At 41.5% G+C, this 20,453-nt stretch overlaps 1 long non-coding RNA gene across 1 annotated transcript; it reads left to right on the top strand.

Moving 5' to 3' along the window:
* Positions 1-5,142: 5,142 nt before the first annotated feature.
* LOC124250438 (uncharacterized) lies at positions 5,143-19,758 on the top strand. Its single transcript, XR_006891558.1, has 3 exons — positions 5,143-5,301; positions 14,348-14,541; positions 19,617-19,758. It is a non-coding gene; the product is annotated as an uncharacterized LOC124250438 (long non-coding RNA).
* Positions 19,759-20,453: the final 695 nt, after the last annotated feature.

Below are 20,453 nucleotides of genomic sequence, written 5' to 3'. Positions count from 1 at the left end.
AATATATTTAACATTATTCAAAGGAATTTCTCGCCTATAACTTGCCCGGATGCCCTGCTGTGAAGTTAGTGTGTCTTGTGCCTCAGGAAACCACACCACCCTTGGTTGAAGGCTGCATGACCTTGGCAGGAGGACCAGCTGGCATTCTTGGCATGCATACCTAACTTGGGCTAAGTTTTTGGTCTTCCCCACCTGGAAAGGCTTGAGGGTAAAGTGGGGATTGGGAAACCAGTGAGAAATCCCTCAATTTGATTAGTTTTATAAATCCATACCAGATTCAAGCTGCCCTAAAAGAGTCTAGACGGTCCTAGAATCAGTTCCAGGTACCAAAAAAATTAAATTCCCTTGGGCGTAGGTTCCAAGGATTCCAGGACAAAATTGGACCTCCTAGGATTTTTCTTGTGATAGTGGACCATGTGGACAAGGGCATCATTGTAGGATGGTGGAGCAGCGAGACAGAAAAATCCTGGCTCTTCCTATTATAGACTAGAGCTGCCATACGAGTGCAGGACTGCCCGGACTGTTTTGTGAGAGAGAAATAGGATCCCTTCTTGTTTAGGTTGTTGTAAATTTGGCTCCCTATTACAAACCTACATCTTAATAGATGTTAAATAGAACAGAAATCAGTAGAGGTAAGGAAGTCACTTAACCAAAGGCTAGATGGTAATATTCTAAGATTTACTCTGATGTACTCTGATTCTGAAAGTGTTCTGGGCTCTGAAAGGGAGTCCTTTACCTGTTTATTAATTCATCCATGCAATGAATATTTACTGGGTGTCCAATATATATCAGGCACTGTGCTAGGTCTTACAGAAATAACTTTCAACAAGACAGTTGTGTACCTGCCTCATGCTGCTAAGGCATTAGAGGGAGAAACAGACAAAACACATATATGACAGTATGATAAATGCTGAGAGAAAGGTGGCTACTAGAGTATACAGGCTGAGCTTGTAGGATTCAGAGACTACTTCTCAGAGAAAACCATCTCTAAGGTAGATCTGAACCATGAGGTGGAATTAGAAGGAATAGAGGAAGGGGATGGGGGAAGGGGAAAGAGCAATCTAGGCAAAGGGATCAAAATAGCAGAAGGCGCAGGATTTAGGCGGATCACAGATTGAACAGAATCCTAGACATGGCCCACTAGTTCACAAAACATGCCAAATAGGCTGGGACTGTACATTTTTCCTAAAAAAGAAGTAGTGCTATATCTTCACTTGTTGAGCACTAATTTGTCTTAATAGTATAACATACAAAGTGAATGTATGTCCCTTGGAAACATGAGGTATGCTTTTGCTTTATTTTATGTAATCCCATGATCCCTCAAATAACCTTCTGGGAAGGTTCAGGTAAATAAATAACTATTTTAATGACTTTAACAGAGTACATACTCTTTGTAAGGAGCCGAATTGCACATACTGGTGCAGATCTAAAGTAAGGGAGGAAAACTGGGAATGAACAAAGTAAGCAGACGAGATGGAAAGGCGCTATTGCAGGTTTCCATGGAACCATCCAGACTCTACATTTCAAATCAGGATGCTACTGTTACAGTGTGTTCCACTTAGAACAGTCATCCTAGCACGTCCCAGGTGAGAATCTGGCACATGTCTGGGAGAGGGAACCAGGCTGGAGGTAAGGGCCTCTTTCTAGTCCCACCTTCGAAATAGTTTGTGTTAGTATTCTTCCTGACCAGGGAATGGGAGAGAAGACCAGATAGCCAGACAGCCGCCGAAGTGGAGCACACTGAACTTAACCATTACACCAGAGGGCCGGCCCCAAGGAGCCAGGTGCTGAACCCAAGTCTTTTAACTCCAAATATCATGCTACTCTCAAAAGAATGCATTTTTTGTTCTTAGAACATTTGTTTGAATCTTTGCTGTTGCTTACATTATTTAGGACTTATGAAGTACATTAGTTCTTCACACCCTTTAGTAATTAGATGTGCATTCACACAGTTGCCAACACTCAAGAATTATGTCCTTACTGGCTCCTTCACGAGTATCTTATCCTTTCCATTCCCACTGCCACTATCCTGGTTCAAGTTCCTATTGCCTGGCATGACCTTACAAAGAATGTGAGAATGCTGTAATAGAGTAGGGACACGGCGGGGCCCCTAGCATCAAGGGGAGGCACCTAATTCAGAGTCAAGGAATCAAGGATGTCGAAAGCTGAGACTTTAGTAGGAAGCAAAAATTAGCAGATGAAAAGAGGGAGAAATTTTCAGTTCAGGAAAAGGAATGGCATGAGCAAAGGCATGGGTGCCGAAGAGAACAAAGCACCCTCACGGCTAGAACTGAGAACAGTGTGATATGCCTGAAGGATGAGTGCAATGCGAAGGCGTGTTGAGGGACAAGGTTAGGGTCAGAGATGAGGCAAGGGTCAGATCACCAAGAGTTTGGGAGCCACGTTACAGAATCTGGACTTTATCCTGGGGCAATGGCGACCACTGAAGGTTTCACGCAGTAGAGTTACACAAGAAGACTTGCATTTTAAAAAGATCTGACTACGATCAGGAGAAAGGACTAAAGCAGCACTGCCCCCATAGAAATATAATGTGAGCCGCTTATGTAATGTTAACTTTTCTAGAAGCCACATTAAAAAAGTAAAAAGAAACAGGTGAAATTAATATTTATTAACTAAGATTACTAATTTTAATAATATAGTTTATTTAACCCACCGTGTTAGAAAGGTGTGGAGAGAAGTGAGCACACTGGAGAAGTATTCAGGAAGGGAACGGTAGGAATTTGTTACAGGTGAGGACTCACTTAACTTTAGTTCATTTTATACACTGGGATCAAACCAGTCTGCCTGAAATACAGCTCTAATTAAGATACTCCTTGTTTGGATTTTTCCATTTTTTGCTTTTTGCCTACCAAATAAAGCACAAACAATTTAGCCAGCAGTAGATCCCGCCTTTCTCTAGGGTCTGCATCCTCCCCTCCACACAGCTGGGCCTCTTTGCTCCCACCTGTAGACCCAACATCTAAGACCAGTCATAACCTTACACAGAAGGAATGAAAAGACCTCAGCTCAGCACTCTGGAATGGAGCATCAAACCATTCCTACTGCTAGTCAGGCCCCGTGTTCCAGGTCTGACTCTTGGCTTGGAAATCTGCCTGGTCCCTCTGGGGTGGGGGCCCTGCTTCTTGCTTTCCATTCCACTCTTTCCTCCTTCCAGAGCTTGGAAGTCTGCCCGTAAACCTAAGCTTAGTGGCTGGAGACTGCTAACTGCTGACAGACTTTCTTATTCTCTCATTCCTGATTGCATTTCTCAGTGCCACCTGTTCCCAGATTTCCCAGTACCAGAATCTCACCTCTCAGCCTTCAGACCTCCCAATACCAGCTCTACTTGCCTTGGTGACCACCTGTCATCTGCTGCCACATTCCTCTGCATATTCCTTCCAATGCCTTGTCTGCCAGCCTAGACTTCCTCGTAGTTCCTGCTCCCTCCCCTTGGGCAGAGCTAGCCTCTGCCAGTTTGCCCTGTCTTTTCCAGGGAACAGGGCCATTTGGAACAATATCCTGAGTTATGACAATTGACATTCAAGGCCCTGCAGATTAGAGCCCTAGCACTGAGACGTCTTTCTCTCTGAGCTTGTGTACCCTTTGCTCCAGTCAAAATAATCTCATGGTCATTGCTATTCGTGCCCCACGCTTACAGACCTTCCAGATTTATTCCCGCCAACCTCAGCATGGAAAGGGCTTTTTCCCATTCTATACGCCTTTACTGAGGAATTCTTAATAAAAATTAGGCCCCAAAATATGACAATCCATAATCTCCTCCCCACCCTGACTGGAAATTACATCTCTCTGCTCTGAACTCCTGCGGCTCATTATCTGGACTTCCATTATGGATTTTATTGCATTCTTCCTTATTTTAAATGTCTTATCTTCCTAAGAATACAAATAAACATCTTGGGAATAAGATCCATGTCTGATTACTTAGCAAAGCAAAATAGCTAGAGAAGAGGGAAAGAGAGACATGGCTCAATGTTGCAGAATGAGTAATGGTTCCTCGAAGGATTAGAACTGAACAAGCTCACTCTGTCAAGTGCCTGCTGAGCATCCTTAATCAAGTCCCTGAAACATGGGGGATAAGGGGCCCTGTCCCTATGGACTTTACAGAAATTCACTGAGAGTCTCTGGAATGATAATATTATTCTATCTATATGTTCCTTATTTTCTTCCCTTTTGCCTCTCTATTTGGAGTTATCTCTTTGCATTTCCTGTCCTCTCTCTCTCATCTCTGTCTCTGTCTCTCTCTCTCTGTGAATGTGCCTGGAAGCCCCCATCCCCCACCCCAAAGTTCCTCAAAACAAAGCTGGAATAAATATAGTCACCCAGTTCAGATCCCTTCAGTTCTTTCTTTCCTCACCTACTGGGTCCACAAGTGTGATGAAAGGGGGCACCATAGCTTTCCCTACTGACAGAAGGAAACTTAAGGACCCAGGGAACATAGTCATGCCCTCCCCTGGTTGTCTTTTTAAAATTCACTGGTAGTGGAAAAGGCACAGGTAGGAAAACCAGACTGACAAGTGGGTGCTTCTGCTTCTGATGAAGGTAGGCAAAGTTAATTCCTGCACCCTGTACAACACTCAGCCTCTTGTTCCCTGTACAGCAGTACATCTAGACATGGAGATCCTACTGCCTTCTTATTTTGCCAATGTCTATGCCACAGTGTGATGGGGGAAGAGTTAAGCAGATTGCACATCAGTATCTTGCCCTCATTTTCCAGCTTTCCTCTTAGGAGCTCCAGATACTTTAGAAAATATGACAACAATTTCACCAAATGCCTGTATGGTAGCTAGAGCAAATTACCAACAAAAATGAAATAATTATAATCCACCCACCACAATGTCTGTTCTACCTGCATTATTCTGTAATATTAGACATCTGAGAGGCTTTCATGTCTAATATGCCAGTTCAACTGTAAAAATACAAGTGCCAAATCCTAGGCCATGAGATCTGAAGGCCCAGAGGTCAGGAGTCCTATGATGCTAGACAAACATCAAAATGTCAGGTTTTATGAAGAAGCATGATTAAACATGCTTCAAAGTGCTTTCAAGTGGTTAGTCACTCCTCCCTGTTTCCCTGTCTGGGTGATGAGCTTCATTTCCCTGCTGAAGCTATAGGCACTGAGTTTCCTTTGGAAGCATCAAGAAGATTCTCTCTTGCCTCCCAGATTTGATGGGGCAGCAGAGTTGATGATAACCTCTCAAAATCCCATGTGTCTGGGTTGAGGTGAAATGGCCAAGCCCTGTCTTCCAGATGCTTTGCCTGGAATGGAGCCCTGCTGTCCTTGTGGTAGGTACCTGGGGACAGAAGGCCATCAGGGGACAGTCCTCATCATTAGAACCCATATTCTTTTGTGTACCAGCACAGGTTAAAAATTAACTTTTAAGGTGTGGTACAAGATTACTGTATCGATTGGCTTCAGAGTTGATGGATCCTGGAGCTGATGTGGGGGGGGGGGGGGGGGGGGGGAGGGAGAGATGATATGAGCTTCATTTATTTATGTATCAGATGTCCAGAAGCTAAAACACAGAGGGCACTTTAAGAATAAAAACAGAAACCAGCTTCACAAGTCTGAGAAAACATTATTTATCCTTCTACTCAAAATAGATTTTTATAATCTTGAGAGTGTAAATGGGCATAACGTTTTCAGAGCACAATTTGGTAATATCTATCAATATTAAAAACACACATTCCCTTTGAACAAGTATTGTCGCCGCTAGGAATTTACCCTATGGATATACATGAAGATTTCAACAAAACATATGTACAAGGATGGTCACTGAAGCATTATTTGTCATGGTTTTAAAAATACATCAAAATGTCCATCAGTATAGGGACTGGTTAAATAAAAATGGCACATCCATATAATGGATTACTATGAGTTAGTTAAAAGAATGAGATGGATCTGTGTGTGTCAATATGGAAGGATTTCTAAGACACACCATTAAAAAGAAAAAAGTCAGGTCTGGAACAGTGTGTATAGTTTGATCCCTTAAGTGTTAAAATACACATATGTATGTGGAGATGGGCATGTAATTACATTCAGGCATACGCATGAAGAATCTCAAGAAATGGTTAACTCTGAGTAAAGGACTTGAGACGAGGTGGAGAAACAGCTTAACAGGGTAGGATGGCATTGGAGAGAGAGATCGGGCACCAGTATAGGTTTCTTATTCGTACTCCACGTTATTAAAAATACTAATAAATATTCTATTATTTTAAAGGGTTTCTAAGTTAGTGTCTTCAACAGCAATTGGGTATGTGGCCAAAGAGGGAAGAAAAAAAGAGTTTCTTGGCAGAGAGATCGATAATACCCTCAGCCACCTAAGCTAAAGAGGAAGTATTCCGGTCCACATAGAGGAAGAAGGTGGCCTCTGTAAAAAATGTTTACTGAGTATTAGGGTGGAAAGGGAAGTGGAAAGAAGAGTAATAATTGCTTCATCTGGGTTTTAATTGAATTTAATTTTTTCTACTTATTTTACTTTGGAAATGGGACTTTGATAAGAGGAACTAGCCCTTGCCTGAGAGTATGAGGGACCAAAATGCTGTCCCAGCTATCCAGAAAGAGTCAGAAGGAGCACTCTTACCTCTTTCCCACCCCACTGGCCAAGTGGAAGGCTAAAGGAGATGTGTTTGGAGGGAATGTTGACAAAGATACTCAGGAATAGGCCTTGAAGTTATGAGGAATATAAACCAACCTTAGAGAACAGAGCTTCAAGAGCTGCTGGTGGCTCAAATTCTAATGAACAGCATGACTCCTTTGTTTTCTTGGGCCTGGGAAAGAAAAAAAAGCCCTTTGCTTTTGCACACAATCTTGAACTACAGCTTCATTAATCCATTTCACGGTCCGAGTTGGTGTTGGCATATGCAATTGTTTATCCAGACAGTGTGAAGAGATAAGGCAAGACTGAGACTCCAGTCCATTGCACAGGGGCTGGCCCCATGGCACAGTGGTTAAGTTTAGTGTGCTCTGCTTTGGCAGTCCAGGTTCATGGTTTCGGATCCTGGGCGTGGACTTACACCACTCATCAGCCATACTGTGGCAGCAACCCACATATAAAGTGGAAGAAGACTGGCACATGTTAGCTCAGGGCTAATCTTCCTTAGGAAAAAAAAAAGAGTCCACTGCACTGAAAGTCTCACCTGTCACACAACTTGTTTGTGATACACACAGAGGCTTTCTATTGGCCCAAACCTACCTCAATGGCTTTCATTATGGAGCAAGGTTGTCAACATTTAGCTCAGTAAAATATCCACTGGCATTGGCCTAGATACAAATCCTATAAAGTAAGCAAGTCTTTAACATTGTTTTCTACCTGATGGTGATCTCAGGATCACAGTCCCAGGGTAAGCACAGCTTTCTCCCCTCTTCTTACTCACCATCCAATCATTCATGGCCAAGGTGAAAGAGGGTGCATCAGCAACATTATAAGCTTTGTTGGATAATTTCTAAATGCTTGAGCTTCTTCAGGAAGTGGACTACCCCCCAGGGCAGGATACTTCAGCTAGTAACAACACAAGGCCAATGAGGCCAAGGTCATGAGCTTATATAGCCCGAGGGCCAATTAGCTTTGATCTGTTTCATGGCCACATCCTGTATCCCTCAACCTAAACAGCTGTTTCAAAAATGGATGCCTTTGATGACAAGGGGGATTGGTTCAAAGTAAAATAGGTGTATTAGTTCAAATTTATCATGCTCCTGGAAAAATGACACAAACCATATTAAAAATATTAAATTACATCACCTGGTATTTGTTCCAAAGAGATCAGAAAGAATACACCAAGCGGATCTCAAAGATCTGAAAAACTGCTAGATTGATCATCAGACAGAAAACAGCTATATATTCAAAGACAACCCATTCCTTCTTAAGAAGGCTGTTATACGAACTATGAACCCATTTTTTTACTAAAATAGTTCTTTAAAGAAAATTATTTCATTTAGCATATAAAGACTGTTCTACTTGTTTACAGGTATTCCCCCAGGAGAAAACTGGAATCAAGATAAGTTCTATCAAATTCTATGCCTTTTATATCTCACTAAGTATTTTATATAAAAACTAAACTGAATGAACACTTTAATCACTATTTGATATGAGCATTTTTCATGCTGATTAAATACTGATTTTCTCTTTTATAAACCAATAGTTCTTCAAATTGCCCCAGTTCTTCCCTCAGAAATGTCCTTCACTCACACACTATGCATAAAACATTTCTTCTTTTCAAGTGGCACACAGAACCCAAGACTGATGCATTTCCACCTTTCATAAAAAGAAACAAGTTTACAAACTGTCTTTCTTCACACTTCTATCTCCTTGCTTTTGAAGTTTCCAACACAATCCACAAACATAACCAATATCTGAAAACCAGTATCTGAAGCCCAGATAGAGATCTAGAATTAACCTTGGGGACTCTCTCCTGCTCTCACCTTGACCTAGAATCAGCCTTGGAGGCCACCTTACATACCTTGACATCTGAGCACATCTGCTCTCTGTCAGCTCTCTGATGTCAAGATCATAAAAGTTTGCAATACTACAAGAATAACCATTTTTAACCCCTGATTCCAGAAAACGGGCAGCTACACTGCTCTCTTACTGGTATGAGTCTATCCTCTGGGGGAGGAGGGAGTCTTGCCTTCTCAGTTCCTTCTAGCCCCCTAGAGGTGTCCTCTGCAAGACTGGAAAAGAGTCTACAGGAAGCCCCCAGATCCAAGAGCGTGAGGTGTACAATTCTGCCAGGGGGCTGGAGCTAGACCTTCTCTTTCAGGAAGGGCTCCCCCATCACTGCTTATTTGCCGAGGAGCACTGAAGCCAGGCCTCAGGGAAAGATACAGTGATTCTCTGGTGGTTGAGCGTATTTTGGAAATGATCTGAGAAAGTATGTCACCCGACTCAGAGTTACGCTGACCATGTACATCTTGATCCAAAACCTGAGACATGTGGTTGAACCGTGGGTGGCATACATCAAATCAGGCTGGGGAGAGAGCCCCTGGGATATGGAATCCATACCTTTTTCCATCCTAGAATTTCCATTCTTCCCAGCTTCTTTCAAGCACCTCTCCCAGCTCTCCATGGCCATCAAGCTTCCCCACAGTTCCTCTGTTAATCCCATAAAGGACAGGAAAGTAGTATGTAAAATAAGGTGCCCCCCAATCCCTCCAAACGATGGAGGTTTATACAGGAACATGATTTTTTTTTCCTTTGAGGAAGATTAGCCCTGAGCTAACATCTGCTGCCAATCTTCCTTCCTTGAGGAAGACTGGCCCTGAGCTAAGAGTCCGTGTCCATCTTCCTCTATTTTATATGTGGGACACCTATCGCAGCATGGCTGGACAAGAGATGCCATGTCCGCACCCGGGATCCGAACCAGTAAACCCCAGCCCGCCGAAGCAGAACGTGCGAACTTAACCGCTGCGCCACGGGGCCGGCCCCTATGAACATCATTTTACTGAATAAAACTATACACAGTATATAGTTTCCCCTTACTTCACAGTATATAGTTTCCCCTTACTTCTTGTTTATTAGGTCACTAGGAAAACCCCTACTCTTTTAATATCTTCCCGCTCCTGTTTACCTTTGATACCCCGCTTCTCTCTCCCTAGCTTTTCCCTTCCTCTCTATCCTATAGTACAGAACCCCTTTTCTTCTTTATTATTTAATTCTAAACACAGGCTCTGCCAATAACCCTAAGCTATTGCTGCATCGTGCTGATTTGCACCAGCTGTGCCTTATGGCGGTTAACCTTACTTATAACAGGGTCTCCTCAGATCTTCCTCTGAGAACAAGATCCCACATATACATCTAAAGTCATAACCAGTGGGGTGGAAACTGAGCCAAGAATAAATAGATCCTCCTTTGAACTACCGAGCACATTAAATAAGAACAAAACATACAACTGGAGGAAAGAAAAACGCTACCCAGAGTTGTAGCTTAAAGCTTTTCTTGGACACACACAACAAACTATGAAGATGATCTGCACCCTCAGACATCCCCTTTCCAAATTTAATGTTAATTTTTATATTAATGAGGGGAAGAGGCAGATCAGGGCAGGGAGCGAAGGAAGGAAAGACTGTCATCATGAAGAACTCGAGTGACAATAAAAAGTACACTCCCCAATTAAGAGAGAACAGCCAGGAACTTTATCATGTAACTAGAGTTTGCAAAGTTTAGACTCAGAATCTTATACAATTGTGAACAACCAAGTGCACAGAGCAACAGCTGGGAATTAGTGTATAATGATGTTATTCTGCAACTTTGGGCAAATCACAATCTCAGATCATCAGTTTTCCTATCAACTCGCTCCCGGAGGAGCCACTAGCAAGGTCACCAGATGGTTTGTGTATACTGAATGGTCTGGCCCGTCTATTTTCCGTTACGAAACTGTATGTAATGGTCTTGTGTTTGAACATGATCAGATATTGTGAATGACTATCCTTAGAATGTAATCATCCTTCTTCATCTGTGCCCAGTGAGACTGTGTTCTCCAAACCAAACTCCATTCGTCCTGTCTCCACAGGATAATGGACAAATCCCATTGGTCTTCTGAAAAGAAAAATCTTCCAGAGTGTAAAATTACTTATTAGTTTCAAAAACTCTGGCTAACCTCAAGATCAGGGACACAAATCTGATCCATCTGATGCAAGAGGACATCAGCATTCTAAGAAAAATATGATAAAGTTAACTTTTTATTACAAAGCTCATCTACAGACAAGTTAGGTTCCCAAAGGCTATCTTCCGGTCTGTTTCTCTGTAAGTCCAGGAGGACATTAAACAAGCTACTGCTAATAATCTGATGATGGCAGGCACAAATGGTGTACTTCAGCTCAGGACAGCTTCGATCCATCTAGGCAAGTTCTTAGCTTGAGAATACACAGGAGACAGAACTTCTATATTCATTTTATTCACTTGAAGTAGTTGGAGGAAGTTTCCGTACACTAAAAACAGCAGCGACGTGATTTTAGGCTCCCCAGAAAACACAGCATCCCGTTAAACTTCAAGCACTGAATTCTCAGCTCCTAAGCACCAACAGCATTAGTGCAAAAACGGAGACCTTCCCAACAGTGGCAGACAGGGGTGTTAATGTTTCAGTGGACGAACTCTCCCCAGGAGGCATGAAGCTTACATGGCCCTGCATGATCTGACCCCTGCCCTTCTTTCAAGTCTCATCTTCCTCCACACCTCCCACCTTGAACCCCATCTTCCATCCATATTGAACTACTCTTCATTCCCCACCCCCTCTAGCCTCTATGACTTTGCGTATACTTTACCCTCTGCATGTGCAAAGCACTTCCCTCCCCAGCCCCATCTCTTGGTGTAGTTCACCCTATTTATTCTCCATGTCTCCTTTTCTACATCACTTACTGCTACACATCATTAGTTACTCTTAGCTTTTCCTAACCTCCCTGATTCAGGTAAAATGTGCCTCATATGTACCCCCTTACAACCTGTATTTCCTTTCAATTGCTCTGATCACATGTGATGCCTTTTTTTTTTTAATCTGTATTCCCCCCTGGATGGTAAGCTCCATGAGGCAGGGGTTATATCAGCCCTGTTAATAGGAGTTACTCAACAAATGTTTATCGAGTAAATGACTCAATTCACTATTCTGTATTTACTAAGGTAGTAATTAATTTATTCTATATGTTTTCTTTAATGATATCTGTCATTCAACCCTTTCATTTTGACACATTTAATTTTTAGAATTGTAAAAGATACAGAGAAACACAAATATATATAATCACGTTCTTGTTACCACCATCTGGAATTGACAAATGTTACCATTTTTCGTGTTACTTCCAGTCTATTCAAGACTATTTTCAAAGAGCCAAAACTCAAATGGTTTTGTGAACCATCCTGAATTAACTAGAGAGAGAAAAATGGAAAAAATATTATTAAGCACTTGCTTTGTGCCGATCATTGTCCTGGATGGTTCATATACATTGCATAGTCAACCTTCCCCAAAGAAGATTATTATCCATACTTTATTGATGAGGAAACTGAGATTTAGAGGATTAACTACTGCCCAAGATAATATATCCAGTAAATGTCACTACCATGTTCTAAACCAAATTCTATCTAAATCCAAAATCCTTGGGGCCTTCCCCTTTATTATCTAGATTCTCAAATCCTATCCAAGTCTGGAAGCAGTTTGCACTTTTTGAGCCAGATAATGTACTTTTACATATGTTATTCATTCATTCATTTAAAAAAATGTCAATTAAGTGCCTACTATGGGTTGTGTGCTGTTAGCTTATAAATGTGCAGAAAATTAAGTTAACCAGGCCACTGCGTTCACAAGCATTCTGGCTAATTTAGCTGAAGAATAAGAAATTAAGGGGTGATATAATGCCATGGGAGTTGCTCCACTGCAAAAGAAACATGCAACCATCGAGGCAATGAGAAAACAGCATGAAAAGGCTGAATAGACCCCCACTGGCTAAGGATGACAAATGACAAGCTACATTCAGACTAGACGGCCCCTGAAAGTTTCTCCTGGTCCTATAATGACTGCAATGTTGTGGTTGTGGTGTGAAAGGACTTTACAAGGTGACTGGATATTTAAGAGTCATATTTAAAACTTGGCTGTCACTTGTGATTTCTACAGTGTCTATATTTTTGTTTTCACAATTAAAAAAAAGAAACCTAGGGATGAATAATTTGTCTCTTCTCTCCATATATCCTCTGGGCTCCAGTTCAGATTCTTAATGGTTGCTCAATGGCCAGCACCTGCGTGGCTCTATAGGTCAGGTCTGGGACAGTTAAACCTCTGCACCTTCCTCCTTGTGGTCCCTGTCTCCCATCAGAAAATGGATGACACCTTGTTCCCCGCACACGAAGGATGACTTGTCCTTGGACGTGTACTTTGTATTGAGGGGCTTGCTACATTTCTTCCAGTAAGTTCTGAGTGTTTGGGAATTGCTCAGGTTCTTTGTGACAGTACTGTCAGCAGTTTGGACTCCTCTTAGAAAATCATAATACTTCTGGACTCGTGTTTGCAATCCCGGCTCTTTCTTGTTTCCCAGATCTACCATCTTCAATAATTCCTTAAAAATAACTTCTCCTCCCACCTTGAGATAGCATGATTCTTCCATCACAATGTTTCAAGTCTCTTTGCCATTTTTAGCTTCGTTGATCAACATTTTTACATTGAAACAATTCACATTTGTTCTTGCACCGCATCCATTCTATTTAAAATGAATTTTTTGAGGCAACAATGAGCTAGTTTGTAAGCGTGATTTGACCATAAGGGTAAACAAGAGTGGGTAGAGAGGTTATTTTGCTTACGGAGGACCCTTTCCATCAGGCTGTTAGCTTTTATTGTCACTATATTTTTACTATACACATATGTTGTTGACATCTCAGAAACCCAATAAAATTGTAATGGTTCCTATTATTGGCAAGTACAAGCCACAAAATAAAACATGTGGTTCCGAGCCTTGAGTCTGCCCTTTTATGACGTCAGTGAAAACACCACTAACCCCCAGAAATTCTGTCACTCGGGTGCTTTTCTCAGGGTAATCCTCAACATGTGAGAGAGTTGTTTATCTGTCTGTTCCTTTGTTCATTCATTCATTCATTCAACAAACATCACAACAGTATAGTGATGTAACTTTGAATAAGATAGACACAGTTCCTCATGTTACCAGCTCACAGCATACTGGAAAAGAATATAAAATAAGTAACTGCCATATAATGTGATAAATGTACATAAAGGAAACATAGGGTGCTAAAAAAAAAAAGTAAGAATAAAATGATAAAATGACAAGGGCATACAACATGGTCTGCGGAGATCAGAGAAAATTCCCAGAGTCTGGAAGATGGGTAGGACTTAGCTAGGAAAAAGGAAATGAAGGGTGTTCTAATCAGAGAGAACAGCAGGACGTGCAAAGACACTGGAGCTACCCATAGCGGAGTGCATTTTAAAGAACGCTAACCCTTTCCTATCAGTGACAACTCCCCACCAAATCTCTACCTTTCTGAAATTTTCCTCATCTTTAAAGTTTCGAGAGATTTCTAGACCAGGTTTCTCATCATGTGGAGCAGGTGAATTTCTCAGATGCCAGGTCATAGGGAGAGAAGTTTATAGTGAAGATTTTTAACTATTTCCTCTTCCAGGCCTCTGAGAAAGGATGGGCCTTTGAACTAGTGACTCCCTGCTGTGGGAAGAAGTACCATCTCTCCCCAAGAAACCTCTCCTTTGTAAGCCAAGGAAACAGGGAAATAGTGTCGTTTCCTCCTCACATTCGCCCCCTCGAAGGAGAGAGAAGGCTGAAGGACAGGAGACACTTCCTTCCCCTTCCATGGGAACCATTTCAGTTTGTAAACTCTTTCCCCCGCAGCCCCCACCTGTTTGTTGCCTCATGCCAAGCTTGTCCTGACACAGTGGAGCTTTCAAGGAAATAAAAAGACACCCTGAGGTTTACACTGCACACATTTGGGAAAATGATGGACCGAAACAGAACTGCTTTGCAGGCTTTTTCTTGGAGACCTAAGACCCCCACGAATGAATGACTTCCAGGCCCTCAACAAACTGGTATTTTTTTCTTTTCTTCTTCTTCTTTTTTTTTTTTTTCTAAATTTACCTGGAGTTTCCTTTACTCTGTACCAAAGTGCAAAGAAGTGTTCACGTCTGGTATGGTGAAGGCAGGGTTCATTGTAGAACTGGGAGCCAAACAGAACAGGCCAAATTGGTTGCAAATGTCTAAGAAATTTTTACAGGAGAAAGCTCTCTACATGTCAATCCTGTCTTATCTTATCCTCTTAGAGGGGTTTGCCTTTTCCCATTCAAATAACTGTCACAGGAACAATCTGAATCAGCAACCAGGGTCACACAAGGTCTAGAGGCCAGCCTGTCAACTCTGGTTCATAAACACTGCGCCCAAGGACCACACCGCTGACTGGAGTGTCACCCGCCGCACACTCAGGGGAGAGAGGGAGCCACCCCAGAACAATCTGTGTATCTCAACACAACGTTGTTCGGTTGGGTCTGACTGTCTTCCTCCCTGAAAGATCACCCTGCAGGGGCCGTCTCGTGGGAGTCAGGAAGCTGTGTCTGCCAGTCCAGATCCTGCAGGCCTTTGAAAACAGAAGGGATCCTGGAGCGCAGGGCCTTGCAGAATGTGGGGGAAATCTTGAATTCAGGCAACAGGGGTCAGAAGCAACTGTCGTACAAGTGGTAGGCCAAGATGGTGTCACATTTTGTAATCTTCCTCCCCTCACTGATTCATTCAACAATAATATAAGTCCGTATGTATTGCTTATTATGTAGGAGGTGCTGTTCTAAGCGGTTTACATATTATAAGTCAATTCTCAAAACATCCCTCTTAGTATACCCTTTTGACAGAGGAGGAAACGAGTACAGAGAGTAGGAAATTTGATGAGGTTGCACAGCCAGTCTGCCTCCAGAGTTCACGCTCTTACTCCCTCTGTATATTTTCTCTACTCAATAAATATTTATTAAGTGCTTCCTATGTGACAAACATATGGGTACCGTTCATGTGATGAGTCTTATGAAAGAGATCAGCAGAGGTGTTAGGGGACCACACTAAAATGTAACCATAATAAAAGGTTGGATATCTAGAGTATCCCCTTTTAGTTTAGACTATGAAACTTATTGAAAATGTCATGCCATAGCTCAAATGGTCTTACACTAGGCGACGTGGGACTCTGGCAACAAGAGCCAATGGATAAAAATAAGAAGATATAAAGTGGGTAGATTGGAGCTGGAGAGACTTCCCTGACAACAGGTGTGTGCCCTACAGTGCCGGCAGACTGTTCAGTGAGCAGTGTCTCAAGGGCATAGGAAAACTTGGATGTGCTTCTGGCAGATCTTACCATCCAAGGAATAGTTCAGGGAATGGATGAAATATCCAGGTTCTAAACAATCAGACTGTTCACAACTGGACCCCAATGAATAGCTTGGGGTATGTGGAGCAGAGCTCAGTTATGTAGAAAAGAGAGCTACACGGAGCTTAGCAGAGTTTTAGGGCTCCATTTAAACAGGATGGAGTTAAGGGCAGGGTGCAGTCTCCATGAGATACTGGGATACCGTATGAGAGAACTGAGAGGGAAGCCCAATCATGGACACTGAAGACAACACTTTGAGAAATGGAAGAAAGTTATACTCAGTGGGCATGTTGGTGCTTGTTCACACCAGACGCTGTAGAGCCAAGCTCTATGGGAGCAAGATTGGTAGCATTTATTGAGCTGAGGATGCTGCCCCAGCCAGGATTAGTTGAAGTCTGTGCAGGCAAAGCAAACAGAGAATCAGGGTGATTTAAACAATTTTGGTAGATAGCTTCATGAGGAGATAAGAGTATAAAACAGAGACAAACTTGAGTTTGAAGCTTACTCTGCCACTTATCAGCTATGTATCTTTGAGCACACGCCTTAACCTCTAATCTTCAAAATCCTTACGAAAAACATATCTACGGCTGTGACAATCAAATACATTGATGAATATGAAAGTGCCAAGTACAATTCTTGACACACAGTAGGTGCTCAATAAATGATATTTTTCTTTCTTTATAAACTCCAATTGAATATTATTCAGTCTCAATATTCCATTTCTCAACTACTGATGACATGTCTACTTTACTCATCTCAGTAAAAATACCTCAAAGCATTTTTATATAGTAATAACTTCCTAGGCAGGACGTTTCTATCCCTTTGCCTCATATTAAAATTTGTGGCAGAGAGAAAAAGAAACTCATTCAGAATCACAAAGAGGAATTCTAATTCTTTCATCAAACCACAGCCCTTAAGTTCAGCAAAGAGCTGGCTCTTCAAAGATTAATACAATGCACTCACACTGCTTGTCCAAATTGTCGTCCAGTTTTTTAAAAATTCTCTCTCTTTCTGTCCCTCAGATGAGTATGATTTAATCTCCAAAGCGTGCATAATGAACACATTACTATTTCCTCTTCCAAGAATATGATGTTACAATGTGGGGCCCCATTCCTGAGCTAGATAGAGAGGAAGAGGTCATATGTCCAGTCTCCACACAGGCATTCACTAGTTGAATTTCACACAGAGTACATCTCTGTTCCCTAGCCCCAGAGAACACTGCTTATCTTGGCAGCTTTCTCACAAACGTAAAACACAGATAAGTCCAGTGCATGGTGGATGACCCAATGCAAACTCAACCAGCAACAACCAAAAAAAAAAAAAAAATCACCTCTACTTAATGCCATCCAATGGTGAATCAAATGAATCACCTTTGCACTCAGAGATGGCAATATTTTGGTTGATGTTACAATTCAGAGAAACAACATATTACTATGAAATCATGATTACACGATTATATAATTACCATGAAGTGATGCCTCAATCAATCGTCAGGTATTTATTTCAACCAGCAGTATGCCAGTGCTTTGGGGTTTATAAGTGAAGCAGAAATAAAACTAACAGATGAGGGGGCTGGCCCGATGGCCTGGTGGTTAAGTTCGGTGCTCTCCACTTCGGCAGCCTGGGGTCAGTTCCCAGGTGTGGACCTACACCACTCGTCAGCAGCCATGCTGTGGTGGTGAACCACATACAAAATAGTGGAAGACTGGCCTGGCAACAGTTGTTAGCTCAGGGAAAATCTTCCTCAGCCAAAACAACAAAACAAAACAAACAGAAACTAATAGACAGGGTCTCAAGGACAGACGATCTAGCTGGAGAGAGAGAATTCCCATCATGAAAAAAAAGAACAACCCTTGGGGTTGGCCCAGTGGCGTAGCAGTTAAGTTTGCACGCTCTGCTTCAGCAGCCCTGGGTTTGCTGGTTTGGATCCTGGCTGCCAACCTAGGCACTGCTCATCAAGCCATACTGTGGCAGGAGTCCCACATATAAAATGGAGGAAGACGGGCACAAATGTTAGCTCAGGGCCAATCTTCCTCAACAACAACAAAAAAAGAACAACCGCAAATAATCCCTAGTTGATATTGACTAGCATAGTGTAGACAGAGAAAGAAGAGACCCAAGTGAGCTAGAATGGTTTTGAAGAGTTCTAGGCTATCCTTCACACGTCTGACAGAGTAGCTTTTCTAGAAAACAAATCTGACCATGTCATGACCCCTGCTTCAAGGCCCTCATGACTCCCCACGGCCCACAGGGTAATTTCTGCACTTCTGGGTGAGGCACAGAAGACTTTTCATTATTTGGTCCCTCTCAGCTTCTTCTCTTGTCATTCCTCTTCTGTTACAGATGCTCCAAACTGCAGGACACTTTCTCTAACACTGCCCTTCACACAGTTTTTCCTCTTCCAGGAATATTTGCTCTGAGTGCCCTTCTAAAACCCCATTTGCTGGCCTAATTTCTACTTTTCCTTTAAGAATGGACTCAAGTATTACCTTTCTGGAAAGCTGTCTTTCCCTGACACGCACACCTCCATAAGCAAATTCACACCCATGCTGGATTACAGCTCCATGCTCTAGACTCTCAAAATGCCTGTGGACATATTTATTACAGCACTCACCACACTGTATTGCAGCTATTGATTTATTTAACTCTCTTCCCCCTCCCTATTGCCCAGTTTTTAAGATCAACCTTATTGAGGCATAACTGACATATAATAAAATATGTCCATTTTAAGTGTATAGTTCAATTAGTTTTGACAAATATATTCATGTAACCACCAAGACAACGAAAGGATAGAACATTGTCACCATCACAAGAACATGTCCAGGCTCCTCACTGCTCCCTTGCTCATTTTAAAAAACAAAAATTACTGAGATTTTATAAAGACATTTATTTTTCATACTTGACTCTTTTATAAAAGTTTCATTATTTTCTACTATATGCAAGTATTATTTATAATTTAAAAATTAAATATTTATATTTCAAAGGTATATTTAGAGTAGCTAGAAATTAATCACTACATTGAAGATGAAATAATATTTTAATTTCAAATAGATTTGATAGATTGATTTGTACCTGCACAAAATTTGTAAATGATTATAAGAAGTCAGTTATGAATATTCATGTGTAAGAAGGTGCTTAACTAAATGTGTTTAGTTAATAAAGATTCAACATTATCTGGATGACACTTTCTGACAAGTGAACTAATTTTTTAAAATAGGTTTAAAAAACATATATTTTTAAGATACATTGTATTTAAATAACTCAGAAGAGTGTAGGACTCCCATTGCTAGCACGTGGGAGATTAGATACCCTAACTAACTATCCCACAATTTAAAAAAACAATTTTAAAATGCTTGGTAAAATAAAAGTATAGTACCTTTTTCATACATTGATAGGCTGGCAAGAACTTAAGAACTCTTAACAGTCAAAACCTATATGAAAGCAGAACCCACAGAGATAAGCATTGAAGTCAATTTCCATTTAGAAGGCATTGGCCAAACCAGGTAAACTTAAGCTTTGTTTTTGGTGACACTTTTTTAACTGCCCACCAAAATTGCATTTGTGTTTCCCCTTCCATAGTACTGAGTCATCACTAGTAAATGGCTGCCCAGCCAGATGACATTTCTCCACCTCACCTCCTTCACAACCATGTGGGGCAATGGGACAAGTTCTCAGTGATAGACTGTAAAGCGATATAATGCACGTCACTCCTGGTCCAAGAGGGTTAAGAACTGAGTGTGTCTTATTCGATCTTTTTTTTAGCTAATTACTGGCTGAACACAGAAGACTCCCAGACCCCAAAGGATGGTGGGGCTGCAAGAAGAAGCAGTCTGAGTCCCTGCTCATCATATGGACAAAAGCTGCCTTCTCATCAGAAACACCTAAATTGGACAATTATATGATTGAGAAATAAACTTTTATTGCATTAAGCCACTTAAATTTTTGGCTGTGTTTGTTACAGCATTAGTGTGACTCTAACAAACACAGATTTTATTCCTTTAAAGGACAAAGGGAACAATAGAGAAAGCCCAGGGCTGGCTCAAGAGAGAGAATCTATAGGGATTCCCCACTGTGTAAAACTGGAACCCCAAAATGTTATTCCCTCAGCCTTAAGGTGAACCAGGAATGAAATGCCTTCCATGACAACACAAGGAAAGTTGCTTATCTTGAAATATGGTGCTGAATAGGGGCAGGGAGAGGTGAGTCATTTCCCCTCATAATTAATTACCACAAGTATACCCATCCATCAGTTTCCAGCCTATATTCACATTGAGTGGTCTGAAAAAAAAAACCTCAAGCTAAGAATTTACTTTGAAGTGACTTCCAGCTGGTAGTGCTTCCAGAAGTAAATGTAAATTCTCTCTGGAGAAAAGTCCTTTCATTCCAAGAAAAATGAACCCACAGTCAAAAATCACAAAACTAACAAGGAAACAAAATACCATGTGCAAGAACCAACAGAAAGAACAGAGAGTAGAATAAGATGGTAGAATAAGAACAGCTATTAGAATTGCCAACTCAGAATATAAAACCATTATATTTAATATTGTTGAGAAACACTCCTCCATGAGTCTCTCTTGTTCCTGCATGGCTTGCTTTTTG

The sequence above is a fragment of the Equus quagga genome, chromosome 13 (genome assembly GCF_021613505.1).
Source record: "Equus quagga isolate Etosha38 chromosome 13, UCLA_HA_Equagga_1.0, whole genome shotgun sequence".
Taxonomy (NCBI): Eukaryota; Metazoa; Chordata; class Mammalia; order Perissodactyla; family Equidae; genus Equus; species Equus quagga.
This window is presented reverse-complemented; position numbering and strand designations above follow the sequence as displayed.